The sequence below is a fragment of the Aplysia californica genome, unplaced genomic scaffold (assembly GCF_000002075.1).
Source record: "Aplysia californica isolate F4 #8 unplaced genomic scaffold, AplCal3.0 scaffold00447, whole genome shotgun sequence".
Classification (NCBI taxonomy): Eukaryota; Metazoa; Mollusca; class Gastropoda; order Aplysiida; family Aplysiidae; genus Aplysia; species Aplysia californica.
The window spans coordinates 615,574-623,515 of NW_004797717.1; the positions used below are offsets into that span (position 1 = coordinate 615,574).

Sequence of the window (7,942 nt, forward strand, 5' to 3'; positions counted from 1 at the left end):
ATGTTTGAGTGTGCTTAAGAGGGTGTACCCACGATCACAGGTGTTTGTATACTCAATACTCTGGTCTGATTTGGTGTGATTTTTTTTTTCAAAAGACTATTTTTATGTTGGCAATATTTAGATGGATGCATCCCCCCTCACGCACACACACACACTGTTCCTTTTGTTTTAATATTTTCGATGGAGTACGATACATAAGCATGTGCTGTATTCCTGTATGAAACATAGTTTATGATGTAAAAGTTAAGACAAAGGTAAGATTTTATATCTTTATTGTCCAGATGCTGGTACATTCGTAATAGAGTACCGCACTAATTTTATGGACTTTCAAAGATAGTACGATTATTTCCGAGTCGAGACCTTTGAACTTAATATATATTTCTAGTAGGAACAATGCCAGGAACGTGGAAAGTCTTGAAACTCCTTAAACGAATCAAGTTCAAGAACAGCCTAACGGAGATTAAAACTAAATTCCTCGGTCTGTAGCTGAGCACAATACCAACAGAGCTAACTGCCCACAATTTAAATGGCAGTGAAGTACGGTTTTTCTGGGGACTTCCTAGAATCGTTAATTATTTTGTTTTTGTTTTTGTTTTCCTTTTGTTCTAAATTGCTATATAAAGTACATTTCTACCGCAGTCAGTAGCTTTCCCCCAGGGTAAACGTGGGAACAATATATGCGATTTATAATCCTTTTGCTCTGACAGGATTTTTCATTGTTCTTATGTAAAATTATGAAAAAACAACAACAATTAAAAACCTCACCAACAATTAATGGTTAATTGTTTTCTCATCAGTGTTGATAAAGAAATAAAAGAGACCAGTGTCTGAACTGAGGTATGTGCCCTTTGTATTTCTATTTATTTAATTGATCTTATGACCTCATAGTGTCGATTCTGATAATTCCAGGCGAACTCAGAATATTTCGAGCAGCCCCGACCTGTCAATGTAGATCTATGTTTATAGAGATGTGCACTAAGAACATTCCCCGTTGGTTAGCTCCCACTCCATTTCCCTAACGTCCACTACAGAATTCATCCCCCCCCCCTCTCTCTCTCTCTCTCTCTCTCTCTCTCTCTCTCTCTCTCTCTCTCTCTCTCTCTCTCTTTCCCCTGTCCTGTCCTTGTTTCTATTTTCGGTCAAGTCTATTTCTGTCTCTGTCGCTGGTCATCTTTTTTCCCTCTCTGTCTCTCCCTCTCTCTCTCTCTATCCATATGTCGTATCTCACGTTTCCCCATTCTTTCTCTGATCTCAATCGGAGTAATTTAGCAAACAAGTCTTGATTTGGCTTTGAAGGTCTATCTGTCTGTCTATCTATCTATCTATCTATCTATCTATCTATCTATCTATCTATCTATCTATCTGTCTATCTATCTATCTATCTATCCATCTATCTATCTGTCTATCTATCTATCTATTTATCCTTTGTAAATAAACAGCCATAAGGCCTACATCATATGTCCTCCAAATAGTGGAAGTATTATGTAATAGACTGATCCTTCTAAAGCCTCCGAAGATTTTGAATTTTATGATAAACCTGCTGGACCGTTGTATAGGTAATTACGTCTACAATTTTCTGAATATGTGAATGTATCGTTATCTCCATAATGTCTATGCATGTTTCCCAGCAATAATATAAGATATCAATAAATCTATCTAAGTATCTATATCCCATCTATCCATATGTCTATCTTCCCGAACTCCAGTCTCTCTCTCTCTCTCTCTCTCTCTCTCTCTCTCTCTCTCTCTCTCTCTTTCTATCTATCTATCTATCTATATCTCCCAGTGATTCATTCTCAGTCCGAGGGAGACAGCCTGTACGTTTGTCTCTGAATATTATTCAATCCATTTTCCACATAACGAAATCAACAGCTCAATTTATCATGACATCATTTTCCCCTCCTTTGTCTCCCTCTGTCTATATCCATTCCTGTCTGTGGCCTTGCTTTTGTTTTTATACCACTCTGTCGTCGTCATTCTCCATCTCCCTCTACGCCATCAAAAGGCCTTCTGAGATAAGGGGCTTCAATTGTCTCGTCATTAATCCTACTTGATTTAACAATTGCGAATTAGTGGGAAATCCTTGTCTAGTTTATCAAAATGCCCTTTATACTACTTGTCTCAAAGAAAGAAAAATCAAATAAGAAATACAGAACAAAACCAAACCAAACGAGTTCACAATGAAGCCAATATTTTTGTGAACCGTTGTATATATTTTACTGAAAGTTTTCCCAGTCCCATATCTGAAATATCACCATCTGTGGTGTAATGGTTAAGCTCTTCGCCGTTGCACGAGCAAAAACTTGAGATCGATATCGGCGTGCGGCGTGGGAAGTTATTTTAAAAAGCACTTGGGTCTGTCTGCCGGGATGTTGTACTTCTCTAAAAACATTCGCGATCCATCAGTCAGTCTCATGTTTAAGGAGGCAGTTTATTCCTTCCTTGTGTGCAAAACTGAGAAGAAATACAGACCGTTGGTTCAAAAAAAGTTTTTATTTGTGTACGCTTCATCATTTAACGTTTTAGTCAGCTCAACATTCATGTGGCTGGAATCTGTTGTGAACAGCAAATAAATAAGGAATCAAACATACACACGTAGAGTCTTTGCAAAAAGCCATGGTTACTAACTAATAGGATGTGTTTGGTAATTTGGAAATACATACCACTGAACACAATTAGTTTCAATGCGCCTTGTGAAACCAAAGGAGAAACAATCACAACTTGCTCGCATGTGCAAGAATCTATCAAAAAAGAACCTGAACAAAGAGTCCCGGCTTTCTATACCAGCTATTTGGGTTCTTTTATTACTAAACAACATGTTACATCTACTCAGCTTAACGTGAGATCTTAATTTCAATCTATTGATTTGTAAGAATAGTAATTGTGAACGAAAAAAACTACATCTCTGAATGTAATAGTTTGTATGAAATCTGCACCCCCCCCCCCCAGGCCTCTATGGAAATTGGGCAAAATAGAGATTCTGGGAGCGAAGAGGAGGTTGACATCATTGACCAATCAGTTTGCCGGACATAACCCTCAGAGGGATTTCCTTGTATCGGAAGTAAGGGAGTTCACTGGGCCGGATTAGGAACTCCCCAAAATGGACTTGAGGGAGCGGTCCCCCCGAAAAATCACTTGAATAATGTGGTAGCGCATATGGTGGTCGGAGGGTTGTAGAAGGGAACAGCTCTTGGGGAAGTGGAGACTGGTGGTTACAATTCATTTGTTTATGAATTTCTTTTCCTTTTTTTACACGTTCTATTATCTTTTTTCACCTATCTATTTATCTATTTATAGATACTATTCATAACTTTTTCGTTACTTTCTTACTTGAGATTCGTCAAGCTTGTCTCATTTATCATATTTCCCGCCGCTACAAGAGCTAAATATCTATATCTTATCTGTCCGTATCTCTATGTCTCTTTCTCTGCTGTGTTTTATGCAACGCAGATTGTGCTTGCCCAGACAGACAGTGTCTAAGCATCTCTCAAATAATATGTTAATTCGAATTATTTTAATGGATGCGTAAAACATGCAATTGAAATTTAATCGAGTAGTATGACCTTATGCAGTTGCGAGCGCCGTAAAACCCTCTACTATATAAAAATCGAGTAGTCTTTACTCGTGTTGTAATTGTGTAAATGCGAGGGAACCAGATACTCCCGACAAAGTAAAACAACAACGACGCCGTGAAGTGGATATTCAAAACATTATTGATGAAGTGTCTTCTCAATCTGAATATTCTAGGGATGAGGATAAACTTTATTTTGCTTGATATTAATATGTTAGTGAAGAATTCTGATTAGAAAAGGCTTGAGTGGTCTCTAGCTGATTAATTTGAAAGATAACAAAATACTCTTTATGTTGGGCCAGGCTCTGGTTCTACAAAGGAGAATGACACGTGGTAGACAGTAGTAGACACGGCACGACGTAGTTATAGAAAGTTTAAAATTATGTTCAAGACAAGAATATTTCTTTTTTAGTTTGTTTTTAGGAATTCTGGTGACATCATTCGAAATTGAAATTATAAAAAAGAAATTGTGGATCAATTTTCTGGAAGGGGATAAAAGAGACTTGTTTATTCACTTTCTCTATCACTTTCTAGACATGAGTGGTTCTAATGTTTTTCGATTTGAAAAATAGGTCAAATTTTGGAGCAAATTACTTCAACAGATAGGGACGCTGTAGCCTTATCGCCCGATCGATATTGATTTTAAGATTCCGTTAAGTGAGTTCATTATGTACGTCAGTGCAAACTGAAATGGAGTCAAGGGTGTCAAATACGCCAGGCCTCGGCACCATTCCTGGCTAAGTGAGAGAGTGATGAAGGGGGGATAAGCTTCCCTGCCTCCGGGAGCTCGTCTGCGTGCAAGGGGGACTATTCTCATCGCGTTTGTGTGCTCGATACAATTTCTCGGTACATTTTAGTGATCCGATCTGACCTCAAAATGATACTTACGTTACAAGAGTATCGAAAAAAATGTACTCGACAGCTTCCCTCAAAAGCATAAATTTAAAAAAATCATTATGAAGACTTTTTCCCCCAAACTGTGTCCGTCTGTAGTGCGTGGAGGGGTTAAATAATAGTCTACAATGGATTTAATTTAACGATTGTAATGCCATAGGAGCTATTTCTAGATGTGTATGTAGCTGATTGTTGATTTTTCGTTGCGTTTACTGAACTTTTGGAAAGTATTATTTTTGTCAATGGTATTTCCACGATAGTAGCATTAAATGGACAGTCGTAAGAAGGAAAATGCTTTTTTTTAAAGGCCTTGGTTTGTAAATAATCATTTAAACGTGTTCTGCGCCGGCTGTTTATTTCTAAGTAAGTATATTACACAGACACACGTGTGTTGTTTCACATCTCCGACTCAAGTGTACCGGCAAAACATTTTCAAGTACCTCGAGGAACTTGGTTCGTGCAAGGGAGAGTATTCTGTCCGTCTTTTACTTCTGCTGACGGAAATGGTCCAGGAACTGCCGTATTAGAGTGTGATGAAAAAACACGAGGCCCGTCCAATTTCCACGTCAGTTACTCTGGAAATGACTCTCGCTAGTATGGTGTGGTCCATGGGAGTGGGGGAGGGGATGGGGGGTCTGTCTACCCGTAATCGCCAAGCGACTTGGGACTGGGGTGGTCATACATCACTTAACAGTAATGATTGCGCCCGACTTCAGAAATGGGCGCTTGATGGTCTCCTCAAATAGTCAAGAGTAACAGGTCAATTCTTATCACGCTCTCGGAAAACAGTGTCTGGATTTCTGGAATGATCTTTTTTCCTTTATTCTGAAATAACGGTCCTTGTCACTGGAAACAAAACACATTTATGACACCAAAGAAGGTCTAAGTGCCCACCACCCCTATCCCCACCGCCATCTCCATACACACTCACCGTGTGCGGTATTTCTTCTATTCTTGCCCCCACCAACATTACGCCTAATTTGGAAAGATGTTCAGGAAAATATCCCATGAAATGATTAATAACAGAACTTCAGGTACAATATGGCGCCTTGTAATGTAACAAATGCAATTGTAGATGTTTTACTCTCCCATTTACAGAATGTATTACTAACACAATTAACTTAATCTGAGGTTGGGTTACTTCAGTCGTGCCAGTCAGGACCAAAACGTGCTGAGAGGGATATTAGGTCCAAGTGTACATCGCTTTTCTATTAAAATTACATCCAGATACGAAAATCAAACTTATGTCTACTGCGTACGACGGCAAACGGACCAACTGCTACACCACAGACGATTGTCCTCACTTGTTTTTACTGTATATCTATCATTTCAATCCAAACAAGTGAGATCATGGAGGAGGCGGGCTACTTTCACCTCTCTTGCCCAGGCCTTTAAGGGCTTAACGGAATATATTATCCGAGCAGACTAACTCTCTCTCTCTCTCTCTCTCTCTCTCTCTCTCTCTCTCTCTCTCTCTCTCACACACACACACACACACACACACACACACACACACACACCACACTGACTAAAGATGAACTATAGCTTAACATGGCGGTACGTAGCAAACTGTAAAACATCTCATATCAGCTACATGTGCAAACTTCTCAACGCAAGACACACTTACCAAAGTCACGGATGTCTATAAAATAGTTTGCTCCATTAACTTGCTTGCTAACGGTGTGGAAAGGGACCTTACAGTTGGTTTGGTTTGTCAAAGAGCGGACAACATTAAACTGAGAAAACGTTTTTTCTGCAGCCATTGACCGGCGTATGTGGTGTTATGTTTTGGCTTTTTTCTCGTTTCAAGCAGAATATATTTGTGTCGGTTGTGGGAAAATATATTGTTTTATTAAGTATATCCGTTTGTTTACCGGGCTGTAGAACCTCCTTTAACCCATGTTGACCCCAGCAGGCATGGTAGAAGCATCCCATTTCCTGGATGATAAGAAAGCTGTGTCAGTTTGGACGCAAAACATGAACCGTCTATCATTAGGCGTATATCTTTCTATCTGTCTTGGAAACACAGGAATCTATCTACTGTTTATCTATCCATCTAAAAACTTTTTGTGCCAATTTCTTTTTGCCGTACTTCCCATTTATATATTACATGCATTTCTTTTACTCGGCTTCTTCAAGCGTATTTTTCTCAACCCGTTGCATTTGCCTCTCAACTCGTTACATTCGCTTGCATTCGTCCACAAAGAACCACGCCATTTGTGGCCTGTCATGGAAGGACGAGAGAAGAAAGAAAAAGAAAGAAGGAACAACACGATCTTGTTAGATGCAACGAGACGATAAGCAGAGAGTCGAGGGACAGTCTGGAATTGGAAGAGGAGATGGAGAGGAGAAGGAGGGGGATGAGGTTGGTTGTTTACGAGGGACAAAAACATCCGGAATTGAATTGTAGAGCAAGAAATAAGAAACGCGTTAGGTGGTGGTTGTGTGTGAGTGTGTGTGTGTGTGTGTGTGTGGGGAGGGGGGGGGTGTTGTTAGTGTGGTGAGGTGTTTTATCGCGTGGAGAGTGGAACGAATAGAAGAGTCACAGACGAGATCTCTCTCCCGCCCCCCCAACACTCCCGCTACCTCCATCTCTCTTCCTGTCTTTACTTTTTTCGTGTCTTACTCTTTTCGTCGAAATTGTCAGATAACTAAAGTGTGAAATGTTGGGAGAAGGAGAGTTATTAAAAAGGCACGTAACTAGAATCTATGCCAAACGTTTGTCAAAGGATGGGTTGTGTTTGAAAAAAAACCCAACAACAACATAACAAAACATTTGATTAAAAAAGAATAAACATTTGCAGTGCAATCTGACGACATTCTTGTTTAGTTTGTGGACATGGTAAGTTGTATGTCGTGACCAATAAATTAAAGAAACTGCATCAGCTAGCATTACAAAAGCGTAGCGTTCACTTCACTTTGTATGAACGCTGGATTATGTTTTAAGTTCATTTACCGGATAAATAACATCTTTTTTGGATGGGTTGGATGCATGGTACGTATGAGTGTAAAACAGACACTTTTTCTAGGCAGAGCGCATTATATACCATCTATACATACATATATATATATATATATACTAGCTGGGTATCCCGTTCGATGAACGGGACTCAAAAGAATGGACCGTCAAGTCATTGTGAGTGCAATGCGCACTGCATGTGAACGGAAGTTTCACTTGTTTACAATGGCGCCTTAGAAGACGGACTTTCCCAAGATTAGATCTAAACGAAACTAATGAAAAACTGAAAATTAAACTACAGTGACTTTAGACTCCTTAAAATAACAGTACACCCTTTAAATGATTCTGAACCATCGTTAATTTGTTCAGATTCGAAAGTTAAGGGGTTCGGAAGTTTGAGGCGACCAAAGTGACGAACTTCCACAAATATAATATTATGATATGAGAAAGAGAGAGAGCGTGTGTGAGTGTGTGTGTGTATGTGTGTGTGTGTGTGTGTGTATGTGTGTGTGTGTGTG

At 39.4% G+C, this 7,942-nt stretch overlaps 1 protein-coding gene across 1 annotated transcript in view; it reads left to right on the plus strand.

Moving 5' to 3' along the window:
- The window catches only part of LOC100533316 (glutamate receptor subunit protein GluR7), a gene marked incomplete at its 3' end in the record, with an annotated part of 195,730 nt that overhangs the window by 154,627 nt on the left and 33,161 nt on the right, over nt 1-7,942 (plus strand). Inside the window, 1 exon segment of the mRNA NM_001204614.1 lies at nt 798-837.